Here is a 14710-nt window from a genome sequence, read left to right on the forward strand (position 1 = left end):
TGACCTTGTGCACATTAATATGGTATCTGTTTCATAAAGTTGGGGGATTACATGAGATGATACCTGTAAAGTGAGATGATATCTGTAAAGCACTTCATGTTGTACACACCTAGCACAGAGTAAAGAACCCAATACTTTTCAGCTGTTATAGTTACTGAGCACCACAATATGCCAAAAAGAAGAGAAAGCCTCTGCCCTCAAGGATCTCACAGAAGCTTTGTATAATGAAGTAATGGAAGTTGAGTTTGGAAAGGTAGGTAGAGGCTATTGTGCAGAGCCTTGATTGCTAGAGTGAAGAATTAGAACTTAACAGTGGAGGCAATGGCATCATCAAAGGCTTTTGAATGGGGTGGTAACTAAATATCATTTTTATGATTTGTGGCTTACTTGGAAATCATAAATCAGATTGGTTTCCTCTACTTTCCTCTTGTTTTCCCACATTTTAGGTTAACTCACTAATTCTTATGCAAGTCAAATTCCAGTACAACACGTACCACGGTGGGACAACTAGAACGAGCTCAGGAGCCAGAGTGGCTGAGAATGGATAGCAACACTGAGACCTGAGATATTTCAAGTCAGAGAAGTCTGGCATCAGCAATGGCAGCTGGATGACAAGGCATTGTGTCCAAGGAATGCATAAAGTTCCAAAATACTCCAGGAAATAAGAGTACAGAATATGTCAGCAGAAGATTCCAGGTAACAAGCACAGATGGGAACTTGTGCTGGTTCCAGGAGTTGTGGCTGTTTGTGACAGAGGGTACAGTAAGTAGGATCTATGACTTGGAGGCTACCCAGGGTACATCTCTAACACATTTCACGCTATGCTAAGGTAACTTTACAGTTTGCACAATACATGTAAATTATTTAATGTGTTTGTAACTTTATATTTGTTGTACCCTAGACTAAATCCTCAAGCACCTGGCCTTAGTTATGGCTTGCATGATAGACTTGGGCTCTGGGCCCAGACCTAGCAGTGGACCCCATTAGTAGATCTAGTTGTGAGTAGCTGGAGAAGGCAAAGGCAACAGTAAAAAGGAAGAGCTGACACTGAAGACTTTTTAGAATGCAGTGCCCTGGCATTTTGCTTGTAGCAAATGTTCCTTGAAATAAAATGTTCCATTGATTTCAGATCTGAGAGTCTTTTTTGTTATAAAGAGATTTTATGGTAATGGGAGCTTGGAGGAAAGAGATAATATGAATTGTTCAGAAAAATTCCTTAAATTATTATTTAATAATTTACTTTGCAAGTGTTTATTATGCTCCTACTGTGTACTAGGCACTGGGGAAAGGAGAATGGACAAAACACAAGCATGGTTTCTGTCCTCATGCAACTTTCAGAATAGTTGAGGAGATATTGAAGAAAACAAACTAACACCTATGACAATTTCAAGTTATAATAAGTGATATAAAAGAAACAAACATGGGCTGAAATGATAATGATGATGATGATGATGATGATGATGATGATGATGATGATGGTGATGGTGATAGCCAGGCATTGTTCTAAGAACCTTACACACCATAACTGATCCTCACAATAACCCCTCTGATGTATCTACTATTATTATGCCTCTTTTACTAGGAAACTGAGATGGAGAGATGTCAAGTGACTTGCCTTAGGTAACATAGCTGATGGTGGGCAGAGCCAAAGAATGAATCTGTCTGATTCTAGAGCATGTTTTCTTAACTACTATACCAAAGAGCAGGTTGAAGAAACCAACCTTTGAGCAGATGGTAAGGAAAGGGCTCTCTAAGAAAGTAACATTTAATATGAGATCTAAAATCCATCTAATGGATAGCTGTGGCTGGTAAAGAGTATAAGAAGTCTGTTTAAAGATTCATTACTGTCAACCCTGTAAATTTTGTCCAGAAATCAAACCCCATTTCATAATCAAGCACATCGAAAAGAATCAGGAAGCTTCCAGAGAAAAGGATTTTTTTCAGACAAGCGAATATATTATATATTCTATCTGTGGATGACCGACTGCTAGGAGTGAGGACAATTGCTGCTGAAATCCGCCCCTGCCCACCTCCAGATGGTGGCAGCACAGCTCTAGCTACAGAAGCTGAGGCTAACCTTTTCACGCTAAGCCTTGGAGCAGCTCAGCAGTTACAAATGACTAGGATCAAATGCTGAAATGAAAAGTCAGAGTAGTGACCAAGTCAGACTGAAATAGATGTGGGGCTGTAGTTGAGGTTCCTTCAAGCTTGTCCCTACTCTCATCCAAACACAACTCCACCAAGGCCCTTGGATTCACTGACAGGAGTACCTTGGCTGGCCACAATAATATATCTGTACTAAGTAGGCCCAACAATGTTTTCATGTCACTCAGAAAGTGCAGAGATAGTTTTTGGCCTTTCTCTTGGACTCCTGCTTCAATCAATAGTGTCTCTAAAAGACATTAGAAAGCTGGTAAAGGAGAGACATGGGAAAGAGAGACAGGAACAGTTCCCCCTCTCTTCGGCTGGATTGTATTCTTCCATCTCTAGTTCTTAGCCTAGAAAAAAGACGGTGTATGGTCTCTCAAAACAACTTTAATCTACCCAAAATGGTAGGGTGAAGTTGAACCCACAAATGAGCTGGAATGCCTTCTTTTCCTCTCCACCACCCAAAATCCTCATAAAGGATAATGCTATTCCAGGCTTGACTAGAAAGTGGAGACAGCTCATGCCAGGGATGCATATTATTTTCTTGAAATTGACCTGTTCCCCAGTTTAGCATCACAATTGTGACAAAGGTGAAAAAAATTTTTTAAAGTATATAGAAAGACCACTGGCTAAATTGACATAAGGAAGTACTCAGGACCAAATCTGATTCTTTGAGTATCAGAGAGGAATAATAATGATCTCCTTATATACCTTCCTATAATCCTAGAGAACTCTATTTTTTATAAAACACTTTCACACACATGGTTGCATCTGAGACTCCCAACAACATTGTGAGATAATTTAAAGAATATTATTTTACAGATGAGGAAACTCAAGCTAAGATAATTAAGGGACTGCCCAAGGTAATTCAGCTAGGAAGTAATCAGAAGCCAGGATCAAACCCAGGTCTGTCTGACTCCAAATTGAGCTCTTTCTATTATACCTGTGGTTCACAACCTTCTTCATGAATATAAATATTCCTCTGCACATCAAAATTTTCAGACTCCCACAAAACAGGGTTATTCTTTTAGTAGTCATTGATTTAATAAAATGAATTATGACAAGAAACCACTCTTAATTCAGTAACGTTTTAAATGAATTTATGGTTTATCCAAACAAAATCAATATATGTTTAAATATATTAGTTTATCACATTATTTTTTTAGTCTATAGTTAATGCTTGGAGTATATATAGGTTCATAGACCCTGCACAATGGTAGGGAACCACTTATCTAAACCACCAAGACAAGAAAACTTGACTATTAAACAATATAATGTGGTGATTAAATACTTAGGCTCTGGAATCAGACTTTTTGGGGTCACAGGGGTATCTACACTATGTGGATGCAGATACCTGATTCTGATACTTACTAGCAGTACTGCCTTGGGAAAATTACTTAATCTTTCTGTGTCCCAGTTTTCTCGCTTTCGAAATGGAATGATAATAGTACCTATCTCATAAGGTTGTTATAGAAATTAAATGAGATTATGTACACAAAATCCTTAGCACAATACCTGACAAATAGGAAGTACTCAAAAATGTTGGATATTTTCTGCTACTAACCAAATGTATTATCTCTATCAGAGCATTGAACTTCTTTTCAATTGTTACACCTGTAAAATGGAAATAACAATAGTTTATTCACCCTAAAGCAGGTAACTCACCATGAACCTTGAGATCCCTTCCAACTCTAAGATATATGGTTCTCAGACGATCACCAGCTTTTCCCCATAACAGGACTCCTGCTAACTTAAAGGAGGCATAGCAAGGAAATCTAGAAGCAGGGAAACCTGTGAAAATGCCAATAATTCAGAACAACAACCAAAGCAACATACCAAATCTGGTATGACCTCATCTTAACTTAATTACACCTGCAAAGACCCTATTTCCAAATAAGGTCACATTCACAGGCTCTAGGTAGACATGACTTTGAGGGGAGGGGCATGTTTAACGCACTATTCCTGGGAATGTCACTTAATTGCCTATACCTCAGTTTCCTGATCAGTCAATTGGTTAGAAAAGTGAGCTCAAAGTATTTTGATAATTATGACAATTACAGATTTTCCAGAGTCCTTAATTTTTATGGTCTCCAAGTACTGTGTACTTATTCAGGCCTGAGACAGCAGAAGAACTCACAAAAGAAATTCAGAGGTGTGAAGGGCTGTGGTCCGTTGTCCAAGCAGATCAGCTCAAAGCATTAATTGACCACAAAATGCCAACTCCCACTGTGCCAGTACTGTGGCAAACACTGTAACAATGGGGACCAGGTCTTTTATGCATGTTGAATAAGTAACACCTTCCACTGTGGGTGCTTAATAAATGTGTATCATCATCATTATCATAATTGTATCACAGGTTACCAACAGAGACAGACAGTACTCATTACAGCTCTGTTTTGAGATAGTCCCAGTGGGGAAACCAGAGAGGAAGAATACTCCACATGGCATGTATTGCCCAATATAGCAAGTTTTGCCTGTGGACAGCATCTATGGGAATTTTACACTACTGTCCTCTTAAAACTCAAATCTGTCACCCACCTCTTTATAATTATAGCACCCTAAAATACAAAATGCCGTAAATCCCAAAGGTAATGATTTCCTTAGCTTATTTTTACTGGGGAGAGTGAGAGTAGATGGAGAAAGGGGACTCATAGGGAGGCATTCAGGTGTCTCAAAAAATAAATACTGTAAAAAACCACAATGAGATATCACCTCACCCCAGTCAGAATGGCTATCATCAACAAGACAAATAGTAACAAGTGTTGGAGAGGCTGTGGAGAAAAAGGAACCCTCATACACTGTTGGTGGGAATGCAGACTGGTGCAGCCGTTATGGAAGGCAGTGTGGAGGTTCCTCAAAAAATTACGAATAGAATTACCATATGACCCAGCAATCCCTCTCCTGGGTATCTACCCAAAAAATCTGAAAACATTTATCCATAAAGACACGTGCACTCCAATGTTCATTGCAGCTTTGTTTACGGTGGCCAAGACATGGAAACAACCAAAATGTCCTTCGATAGATGAATGGATAAAGAAGTTGTGGTATATATGCACAACGGAATACTATTTGGCAGTAAGAAAAGATGATATAGGAACATTTGTGGCAGCATGGATGGATCTTGAGAGTATGATGCTAAGCAAAATAAGTCAGACAGAAAAAGCAGAGAACCATATGATTTCACTGATATGTGGTATATAAACCAAAAACAACAAAAGAACAAGACAAACAAATGAGAAACAAAAACTCATAGACACAGACAATAGTTTAGGGGTTACCAGAGGGTAAGGGGATTGGGGGGGTGGTAGATGAGGGTAAGGGGGATCAAATATATGGTGATGGAAGGAGAACTGACTCTGGGTGGTGAACACACAATGGGATTTATAGATGATGTAATACAGAATTGTACACCTGAAATCTATATAATTTTACTAACAATTGTCACCCCAATAAATTTAAAAAAAAAAATGTTTCACTAGAGTTCAAAAAGCCCAAACCCCTTTCATGAGCCTACTATTCACTATCTATGCAACCTTAGTGTATTAGTTTCCTAGGGCTGCCATAACAAATTACCACAGATTGCAGGGTTAAAACAACAGAAATTTGTGCCATGATCCCCCACTGCATAAATTATATAAATGTCTAACCACCAGGTTGTGCACCTGAATCTAATATAAAATAATACTGAATGTCAACTGTAACTGAAAAAAAATAAATAATTAAAAAATAAAAATATAAAATTTCATGTGGTATTTCACTAAAAAAAAAAACAAACAAACAAAACCCCAGAAATTTATTCTCTCGCAGTTCAGAAGGCTGATTTCAGTCTGAAATCAAGGTGTCAGCAGAGCCATGCTCCCTCTGAAGGCTCTAGGGAAGAATCTGTTCCATGCTTCTCTTCTATCTTCTGGTCATTGCTGGCAGTCTTTCAAGTTCTTTGACTTGTAGCTGCATCACTCCAATCTCTGCCTTGCCCATCACATGGTCTTCTTTCCTATGGTCCCTATGTCTCTTGTCTTCAAACCTCTGTCTCCTTAAAAGGACTCCAATCATTGGATTTAGGGCCCACCCTAATCCAGTATGACTTTGTCTTAACTTGATTATATCTGAAAAGACCCTAGTTCCAAATAAGGTCATAGTAAGGGGGTTCCAGGTGGAAATTAATTTGGAGGGGAGCACTGCTCAACACACTACACCTGAGAATGTCACTTAATCTGCCCATGCCTCAGTTTTCTTATCAGAAAATTAGTGATCATTTCTTTGGCCACGTCTACCACACAACTATAAGATATTCGTTTCAGGGAAACAGTGTGTACTTGTGGAATTATGCATCCACATTTGTGATTCCAGAACCAGTTTGGAAAATGAAGAAGTAGTTTGTTTTCACCTTCCAAATATAAGTCAAATTCGCTAATGATATTTGTGGTTGGTTGCTTGCTACAGTAGGGACAGTTATAAGGAAGCAAAACATTGCATGCTACAAAACTACAGTCTGGGTTTCCATAAACCAATCCAACATATACATTGCATTATTTAATATAAATAATAGATGTTTCACAGGTAGTCACTTGAAAACTAAAATGTGCTGTCCTTTAAATAGAAATAACCCTTTTGAGCCACAATCAGTGAAACAAAGGCTTAGAAGTATTTTTCTATGGTAGACATGACTTTGGTCCCCATAACAGACATAAACCCAAGGCCAGGGTAAGTAGATCAGTCTCTGGCTACCTCAAGTAGCTCCCTGTGTATTCAAGTTGCATTTAGCAACTGAATACACAGTGTAAGTGAGCCCTGTTCAATTTCTCTGAATCCTACACAGGTGGAAGTACACCAGTAAGTTTATCATTATTTAGGGCTAATCAACAATGAGCTTTAAGGTCAAGTTGAATGAATACAATATTCTTGGTTATAGCTTCCTTCTGCTGGAAGCTTTTTGTATCTCTACTTGGCTCAGTGAAGTTGGTTGTTGGTGTTTCATGTGCTTATGTGGGAAAAGGTATACCTCCAATTAACAATACTTTTGCCTCCACTAAAATGAAAAAAGAAACACAAAAAAAGAAAGAGAACAAATCAAGGAATTCCCCCTTTGAGCTAATCCTTGAGTAGTTTCCCTTGGGCTGTCTGTATACTTTAATGATGGATTGTTCCGCCACACTAAGGACTGAAAAAAAAAAAATCTATCCTCTTTTTCAGCCCAAACCACCTACACTTCAGTAATAGCTTTACTGCAAGGAAATGGAGAATTGTTTCATATGAAAATTTGGCAGCAGAGTAAAACTTCTGGTAGAAGTTTCCCCAAACAACAGCTGGGTGTCGAGCCATGCCTTCAAGGAAAGATGTGAATTTGAATTTGGGAGGGGGGTGCCAGAATAATCCTCTACTTTGATTAACCAGGTTGATTTTCCTAATCAAGCATTAAGAGAGAACCAGGTAGCTCAGGCAATTAGGACCAGGCTATACAATTCAGATTTCCTTGGTACTTTCCAGAATAGAAACCCAGCCAATATGCGTGATGACATAGGTTCGCTAGCATCAGTCTGGAGCACCTGGCAAGGAGATATTTGTTTGGAACAGTCTAAAATGAATTGGGGGAGGAGGGTGTGAGCTTTGGAATATGGAATCTCCACATATAGAGTTCAAGTGGTTCCTCTGCAGAAGTAGCCTCTCTCTCTGATTCTGTTAGAGTCAGCCTGGAGCCATTGCCAGATTATCAAATTTATCAAAATATATTTTAAATAATATTATACAAGGTCAGACAATTAAGTTCATAAGCTCATCCTACAAAAAGTGCTATATACCTCATTGCTGAATATCACTACGGTCACCTTTGAAGTACTCTCCTTGGGAAGCTATGCACTGACGCCAGTGCCTAGTCCACCCTTCAAAGCAATTTTGGAACTCTTTTTCTGGAATGGTCATCAGAGCTGTCATCGTATTACCCTTGATGTCCTGAATGTCACAAAAATGTCTTCCTTCCAATATTTCCTTTATCTTCAGGTAAAGAAAGAAGTCATTGGGGGGCCAGATCAGGTGAGAAGAGAGGGTGTTCCAATACAGTTATATGTTTACTGGCTAAAAACTCCCTCACAGGCAGTGCCATGTGACCTGATGCATTGTCGTGATGCAAGAGCCATGAATTGGTTGCGAAAAGTTCAGGTCATTTTTGTCTAACTTTTTCATGCAGCCTTTTCAGCACTTCCAAATAGTAAAGTTGCTGATCTGTTTGTCCAGTTGGTACAAATTCATAATGAATAATCCCTCTGATATCAAAAAAGGTTAGCAACATTGTTGCAACAAGTGCACGGACTCAATTGTCAGACCTCCTACTTGCTATTTAGAAAGGATGATAGTTACTATGTCAAAATCAGAAGATTTTTGGACTTTCTGTAATTATTTTAGTTTAGTATATTTTCACTTTTGAATTCCATATGTGGAGAATCGTATGCTTTTTAGCACTTAGAGCTGCTAGGTGTTAATCTGGCCAGGACTGAAGCACATGGCAAGGAACTTGTTTGCCATGTGAACAACTGGAGCACTGTTAAAGGACGTTTGAGGAAGAGGGTATGAGCTCCAGAATCTGGGGGTCTGGAGTTGAATGATTCTTTCTACAAACAAAGGTCCTTACCCATAGATCCTACCAGAAGCCTCCTGTCTGTCTGCAGCAGGTTAGTTGGAAGACTGAGGGGAGACTCACAGACTAGTTTCCAGAGAGCAGATGCTAGCTGGTGAGCCCTGTTTACCAGGTCATAGCAGGTCTGCCAAGCAGAAAGAACCTGTGGAGAGGCTGTGGGTTGGAGACTCACGACGATAGTTGTTCTGAGATAGTCCAGGGCTCCAGAGCTGCCAAGGAGGCACCTGCTCCCAGCACTGAGATTAGGAGAGAAACCAAGCAAACAAACAGTCCCATCTACCAGTATTTAACCTCCTGTTGCTAGGAGTTGCAATTTCTTGATTCACTGGGGATGATGGAAAAAAAGTACTGGAACAGCAAAGCGTGAGTTCTATGTAAGTTAATGCCAAAGAGGTCAAAGTTCCCCCTCTGAAACCAGCCAGTACACAGTGCACTCAACCTCACATTTGTGATTAGGGGTCGCATTCAGCTGCTGAATCATGGAAATGAAGCTCCTTGAAATTCTGCATGCCTCCTTAAACAAACAGAGGCTTCAATCTTTATCCTGGGCTCTTGCCTGAGTCTATATTATACAAGTATGGAAATCCAGTTCGGGATTTTACTTCCACTGTCATGGGCTGAAGCATTAACTCAGAGACTTGGCCCAGCCAGACAACTAGATCCCTGCTTGAGCCAGTGCATTCACTTGAAATAATTTAGTAGCAGGGGCTTTCCACCTCCAGCAAGCATAGGTAAATCCTAGATTAGCGGTCCTTGTCATTCTTAAATAGACTGCACATCTCCTACTGCTGGGTCTTCACTAACAAACTCTGAATAAATTGAAGAGAAATAAACAAGACTCTTGCCGTGCACACATGTACTCATAATCTCCTCCACGTTCATCTCTTGCCTCCTGGGAGTCTCACTTCATGCTGACTTCTTTGAACAGAATTTTCCTCAGTGTGTTTTCACTCCATAACACGTCCACTTCTTTTAGCCCTACTCTCTTCAACTCCTCTCTCTTTGCTTCCTACAGCACAATGTCATAATAACCCACAGATTTCTTTCTGTTTCCTCTGTCTACAGTGACAATTCATGCTCAAAAATAGAACTCTCCCATTTCTTACCTTTCGCCCTTCCCTCCCAAAATGAGCAACCCTAAATAAAAACCCATGTCATTATAGATGAGATCAAGGCATGAGTGATTCACAATGCCATATCCAGAATTAAAAAACTGGACAGTTCTATTTCAAAAAGGACCGTAGTGAAAGAATCTACATGGGCAGGTAAGCAAGAAGGAGTCCTGAGTTTGGTACTGGCTCGGTGACCTTGACAGTTCCCTATACTTCTGTGACCTTATTTTCTAAAAGAAAACAAAAACAAAAACAGAAATCATTGAAATGTTCATTTCATGGGAGGGAGACTCATAAGTCAGTTAACATAAAAGAAAAATTCTACAAAAGTCATAAAGAACCCCATAAATCCTTGGGAATTTATGGAAAAGTAGGAAGAGTATTGAACATAGGAGGCTGCCAAATTGTGCTCCATGAATCTGTCCTTGACTCTCTTCACTTCTCACTCTATTTTCTCTCCATGAAATATCTCAGAGCCAAAATTTTAATCTATGTGCTGATAATTTCTGAATCTGGATCTCTGGGCCTGACCTCTCCACTGAGCTCTGTACTTATGTATCCAATTGCGTATACTGGACATCTCATACACAGTAAAATATTCCACCGACATTTCTTATTTATTTTACTCCCAATCTCCTCTACTCTCACTCCCTAATCCATAAAAAGAATCATTATCAGTCCAATTATCACAGTCAGAAACATGGAAGTCAGCATCTCCCTCACTCCCATCTCCATCCCTTCTACCTCTGTAACATATGCATTTGTCCCTTCCTCTCTTTCCCCATTGCCACCACTCTAGTCTTGGACATCAACATTTCTCACTTGCATTACTGTAACAGTATCCAAACTGGCCATGAACCCTCCCCTTTGTTCATGATCCCCCATATACTTGTCACAGTGCTTTCCTCAACCACCACTATTCCACTCCTCCTTCCCTCTGCAATTAAGTACCTACTACTGTTAGGCCATGGGCCAGACCTCTATATGCATATTCTCATTTCATTCTGGCAACAACCCTTTGAGATAGGCACTATTATTATCATCACCATGTTACAGAGAAGGAAACTAGGGCACAAAGAAAAGAAATAATGTGTTTAAGAACAAACAGCTCATTTAAATTCAATTGCTGATCTACCAGACTCCAAAGCACATATTCTTTCCACCACAATACACTGTCTCCTTTTTTTCTAGTGTTACATCTAGGATTCTTTGTTACACTCATTTGGTCTTTCTCTCCCTCCTAAACTTTGTTTTGAGGGTAGGTACCATGTCATTCTGGTTCAATAATGTATCCCAGCACTAAGTGCCATGCCCGGTGTCTAGCAAGTGCTCAATATGTAATCACTGAATAAAAATAATTACTGATTGAAACCCACCAAGGAATGGTCTCCACAAGTTCACATATCTCAATTTTTCTCATGTCACATCCTCGCGAGGGTACTACTTCACATATTGTGCCAGATGAGGTCTGGTTTGGTACTATAACCTGGGAAGAATGTATCAGACTAATGCCATGATTCTTTCCCCATTTCCTTTGTGATGGCCCAAGATACTTTTCAACTTGCTGGGTTTTCATGCTTAGTAAAACCTTTTCTCAGTTCAGGCACAGCCAGGAATGTGACTGAGATAGCATGAATCCCAGCTACCAGTAAGATTTTAGTGGGACAGGGGTGAAGGATGATTTTCTTTTGCCCTCGCCAGCTTAAGAGGGCACAACTTTGTGCCCTTCTGAGCTAGTCAGAGAAAATGAGGCTAACCAAATATGGCACATTTTTGACCAATAGAATTTGTCCAAGAGCCACCCATTTTGTTTAATGATGCAGCACATGTTCTTGGTACTTGAACTCTAATAAGGGCTGTACAGGCACTTGGTAGCACATGTTCTATCAAGAGGTTTTGACAACTAGAAAACAAACAAAAGGACAATTTAAATGTAACATCACATCCACTCAGGGTGTCACTCAAGTGCCTACCAGTGATCTGACACCAAATGAATAGTATTATGGTTCATTGTAGTCAGATCAATGGCTTCACAAAGTTTCAGAGCAGCAGCAACAGCGCCATAGCAAACTTCATGTCTCTTGTCTATTATTACAAAAGAGGTAATCACTGTCTGGCCTCTCTCACTGCAAAGCCTCAGCACACTACTACCTGAAGGCTCTGGGACTCTAACTGAGATGACTGCGTATGCTATGCTAATTTCTCCTCAGACACCTCCCTCTATCCTGCCTCCTCCTGCTCCATTCTCCATGAAAAAGAAGAAGAAGAAAAAAACAAGAACAAGCTTGCTAAGGATTTCCCCCAACCCCACACAAGTACCAGAGAGAGTCCATCTTACAGATGCTGTGAGGAGCCACCACAAGAGTGTAAGCTCCCAGAGAAAATACTTTCAAAGTTAGCTCAAGCTTGAAGGGTTTCAAATGCCTCTTGGTCTCTTTACTCCCTGTGTATTCAGGTTCACTTGACCTTGCGACCCTGTGAGAGACTTACCTTTTCAACTAGTAGAAGACCCTCCCTGGCTTGCCATTTCCCACTCTTTTCCACTTCCCCATGCCACCAAAAGGTAACACTTGAAAGTATTCATTTTTCAGATGTTTCTACAGAGGAGTTTCATCATTCGGGCAGCTTAATTAGGATTGTGCAAGTATAAATCCCCCAAAAAATTAAATGAGGAAAAAACAGTCTCCAAATGCCCCCAGTACCCTGAAGAGGGGAACTACTGGAGCCTAGTAAGGTTGAAAAGCCTCTAGTCACAGGGATAGGGCAGCACTGGACAGGTGGGTCAGACGGGGGTACACTGATTTCAAGGGCTCAGATGAATTTCTCCCCCATGCCAGAGAACCTATTGCACTCACCAAGCTAGCCAAAGGCTTGCACATCAATGAGATGAGGATGAATTATTGAAAAGCTTCTGTATAAAATGCTGCACTCTGCCATTTCCTATAAATCAAATTATTGAAAGAGATATTTGATTGTAAACATATTTAGAAAATGATTTCATTGTCGTTAGGTTGGTTTTGCTTGCTCCCCCACCCCTTAAATTTAGTTTGCATTAATGTGCTACAAAGTTAAAAAGGTCACACACACACACACACACACACACACACACACACACACACTCTCCCAACCAGGAGCTCGAACACTAGCCACAAAAGTAAATAAATTCAATCAGCAAAAAAAAAAAAAAGAAAAAAGAAACAAACAAACAAAAAAAAAAAGAAAACCTATTATAAGTAATAGAAAACATTTTAAATCATGCCTAACATCCTTAAATAGAATTGTCTCCTCCTCAGCCAGGCGACTAACACATAGTTATCCTGACAACTAATGGCTTTTGTTTTTTCCGATGGAGGGACCCAAATTCTTTTTATAGTTCCAAAGCTGTAGACTTAATGGGGTTAACCAGATTCCACGGCTAGTTCAAAAAAGATCCCGATTTCAATCACTGCACACTTTCACGGCCTACTGTCTCTAGAGGTGGAAGTGTGGCCCCACCCTGCTGGATCTCTAGTAGGCTGCACCCACAGGTACAAAAGCCCACTCAGTCAAGGCTTAGCAGATTCTATTTCTTGCTGCCTTGGACAGAACAGTCATCAGAAAATGAGGCATCAGATGACCCAAAGACCGAATGGCTTCCGTTGAAAGACTTGCCTAATGACATTTGACTAGAATGCCATTGCCCAAGGGAGCCTTTAAGCAATGCCTTTGACTCTAAGCACTTGAAAAACAGAGAAATGAGAATCATGGACTTCCTTGCTGTGAGATATGGTAACAACAAGCAGCATCTAGTGCCAAGGGTGAAGGATGCATTGATTCAATATTTATTAATTTTTTTCAATAACATTGCATTGAGTGTCTGTTATATGCCAGGTATTGAATTTAAACCAGAATCATAGTCTCATCATCAAATTTCCAGAGCCCTCAGACTCAGTTTCCTCTTTGAACAATAACAGTAATGCATGTATGAGTCATTGAGGTGTCATGGAATTTGTTCTATTAGAAATGAGCCTCTAGACAATGTGAACTAATAATTCATTCAACATGTATTTATTGATGGCTCACTTTGTACAAAGAATTGCACTAAGCACAGTGACCACTGAAAATGGGGATGGGGCCGGACACAAAGGAAAGGGAAGGCATGGTTTCACTTCTCAGGTTGGTTAAAATGGCAGTGGGGATACAATGAAACAGAGACAAAGTACAGTATCAATTCATTTGGCTGTGTTTTAGCTACAACTGAGGAAGGCCATTTTGTGTTTTAAATGTATTATCCGCTCACTCACTTGATATTATTTGAACACCTGTATACTCAGCACAATGCTGGGCAACCCAGGAATACAGAAATGCTGACTTATATAACAGCAACCACTAATTAAAGATATACTATATATCAGGCTCTGTGATAAATGCTTTACAGGTTCTTTTGTCACACTCTCACAAAATCACTGCAACTGAAATGATTTGGTGTGGAATAATGTATGGTTGGTTGTTTTAGGTACAGGGAAGAATACCATCCAATAGTTAATGTAACATAAATGGAGTGAACAGCTCCCTGAGAAGCATGATCTTAGGAAACATTATTATTTTAAGATTGCTTATTATGTTTGTGTTATTATATCCATTGTAATGATAATAACAGGTGGGACCATTTATTAATGTGTGAAATGTTGTACCAGTGATTTTCCATGCATTATCTTTTTCATTCTGCACAACAACCCCATGAGGCATTATTATCCCTGTTTTAAAAAGAAGGGACCTGAGGCACAAGGGGTGAAATAACTTGCCCAAGACTCCACAGTGAGTAAGAGGCACAATGAGG

The sequence above is a fragment of the Rhinolophus sinicus genome, chromosome X (assembly GCF_036562045.2).
Source record: "Rhinolophus sinicus isolate RSC01 chromosome X, ASM3656204v1, whole genome shotgun sequence".
NCBI lineage: Eukaryota > Metazoa > Chordata > Mammalia > Chiroptera > Rhinolophidae > Rhinolophus > Rhinolophus sinicus.